Genomic DNA, 2,624 nt, shown 5'->3' on the forward strand with positions numbered 1-2,624 from the left:
GAGGGCAAGGAGGAGGAGGAGGAGGGGAGAGGAGGGGAGGAGAGGAAGAGGGGAGATCAGGGGGAGGAGGAGGAGAGGAGGTGGGGGAGGGGGAGGAGGGGAAGAGAAATTAAAGGAACAGGAGCAACAGCAACAATAAAGAAAACAAGAAAAAGTTTCCTTTCCAATATAGACTGAAACTCTTCATTTGACATTTAAGTAATATTTGTCAAACTGAGTATCTTTGGAGGTCCCCTGGCTCATCGAATACAATTTTTCCCAAAGATTTCATTATTACCTTCTGCTGCCATTCCCACGAAACCCCATAAAACCAAGGTTCAAAGTTCCTATTGCATATGATAGGCTAGTTAACATTTTTCTCTTTCAAGTTAATTTGACCAAACACATGGCTCATCCATTAACTAAATTTTATCAATTACAGCTCAGTAATCCTAGTATTGTGCCAAGGTTTACTCTTTCCTCACTGAGGCCAAAATCTTCCTGGGGTTGGGTCTGACTTCAATAGTTCTTTCAAGTTTCAAATCAAACTCCTTTCCCTCTGCCTCCTTGATGCCCTAATGTGGAATAAGTTGGTCCCCTCACTGTCTACAGGTCCAATCCTGTCCACAGCCGACTTGTTAGAAGGAGCTGGAGCCGGATGATGAGGATGCTCACCCCACTGCTCACCCCCCAGTGCTCACCGCACTGACATTCAGCAAGGGCATAGGATTTGCTTTGGCCAATGAAATCTGGGCAAAATAGAACTTGAGAAAAAGAAAGGTTTCTGTTCACCACAGTCCCCAGATTAGAAAAAGATCATATGGCAGAAGGAAAGAAAAGATGAAAGGGAAATAAGCAAGAGAGGTCAGAGGGAAAAGAGAGAGGGTGGTGGGCATGATCTGAAGGGAACAGGCAGAGGAGCAGGCACAGTGTCTGAAGATAGCCTGGCCTCTTCGCTATCAACACCGTGCATGAGCCATAGCCAGGGCCCAAGAGGAGCCGACCTGGTGTCCTACATTCCCACCTTGTGAGCCCTGTACATCTCCTATACTCAAGGGCCACGCTAGTTTTCCTTCCTGCCGGCATAGGATGAAGACTGTCCTTAGCAGCAATCAGCACGATGACTATTTGTCAACCAGGAGGGTGATCCTGGTCTGAGCCCTGTGTCTTTGCTTCAGCCCAGTTTGACTTGCTGTGTGTGGAGAATCCCCTATCCTATTCCCCCCCTGGCAGCAGGTCCACTGCTCAAAGCACTCATAAACCCCATGGAGCCCACCAAGCTTGCAGAGGGGGGCTAAATGGTCAAGGGGAAGCCTCTAGACTTGGGACTCGGGTGGGCTAGCCACATGCAACCTGAGAGTCTCCCTAAACTGCAGTGCGGTCACGCATATCTTTGTTAAACTTGGACTTGGTGTCTCCGATCTTCTGGCTTAGCAGCTGTCTTCGGGTTCACGTGCCTACAAGTGTCTCTCCTGCAATAACTAATCCTTGGTTTCCTTTGCAGCTTCCACTGCCTGGAATGACCACACGGAGTCATTTCTCGTCCTTTCATACATGCAGTAAGTCCAGTCCTGGCTCTGCCATCCTTCTCCACCTGCCAGGCACTTCCCGGCTGCAGATGAGGCTTTTCCCTGGTTGAAGAATTAGAGAGGAGTTAACCAACCTCTAAGCATGTGACAATCACAGTCTTACACAATTCACTGATGAATCACAGACCTGTACCTCTGAAACAAATAATACATTATATGTTAAAAAAAAAAAAAAGAAGATAGTAGGAAGAGAAAAATGAACAGGGGGAAATTAGAGGGGGAGACGAACCCTGAGAGACTATGGACTCTGAGAAACAAACTGAGGGTTCTAGAGGGGAGGGAGGTGGGGGGATGGGTTAGCCTGGTGATGGGTATTAAAGAGGGCACATACTGCATGGAGCATTGGGTGTTATATGAAAACAATGAATCGTGGAACACTACATCAAAAACTAATGATGTAATGTATGGTGATTAGCGTAACATAATAAAATAAATAAATAAATAAACTAAAAAAAAAAAGAAATAGAACTACCCTATGACCCAGAAATTGCACTACTAAGTATTTACTCCAAAGATACAGATGTAGTGAAAAGAAGGGGCATATGCATCCTAATGTTCATAGCAGTAATGTCCACAATAGCCAAACTATGGAAAGAGCCCAGATGTCCATTGATAGATGAATGGATAAAGATGTGTTTCATATATACAATGGAATATTATTCAGCCATCAGAAAAGATGAATACCTACCATTTGCATCGACATGGATGGAACTGGAGGGAATTATGCTAAGTGAAATAAGTCAAGCAGAGAAAGACAAATACCATATGATTTCACTCATATGTGGAATTTAAGAAGCAAAAAAGATGCACATAGTGGGGAAACACATTGATGGTCACCAGAGGAGAGGTGGGTGGGGGATGGGGGAAACAGGTGGTGGGGAGTACTGAGTACACTTGTGAGGAGCACTGGGTGATGTATAGAAGTGATGAATCACCAAATTGTACACCTGAAACTAATATTACACTGTATATTTAACTAACTTGAATTTATTTTTTTATTTTATTTTTTTTTTAAAGATTTTATTTATTTGACAGAGAGAGACAAAGCGAGAGAGG

At 44.2% G+C, this 2,624-nt stretch overlaps 1 long non-coding RNA gene across 1 annotated transcript in view; it reads right to left on the reverse strand.

Moving 5' to 3' along the window:
• The window catches only part of LOC145722835 (uncharacterized), a 21,728-nt gene extending 20,033 nt beyond the window's left edge, over window positions 1-1,695 (reverse strand). Inside the window, exon 1 of the long non-coding RNA XR_014147403.1 lies at window positions 1,534-1,695. This is a non-coding gene — a long non-coding RNA (uncharacterized LOC145722835). The remainder of the gene's footprint in view (window positions 1-1,533) is intronic.
• Window positions 1,696-2,624: the final 929 nt, after the last annotated feature.

This window comes from Leptonychotes weddellii, chromosome 8 (genome assembly GCF_054177405.1).
Source record: "Leptonychotes weddellii isolate Sample4059 chromosome 8, ASM5417740v2, whole genome shotgun sequence".
Classification (NCBI taxonomy): Eukaryota; Metazoa; Chordata; class Mammalia; order Carnivora; family Phocidae; genus Leptonychotes; species Leptonychotes weddellii.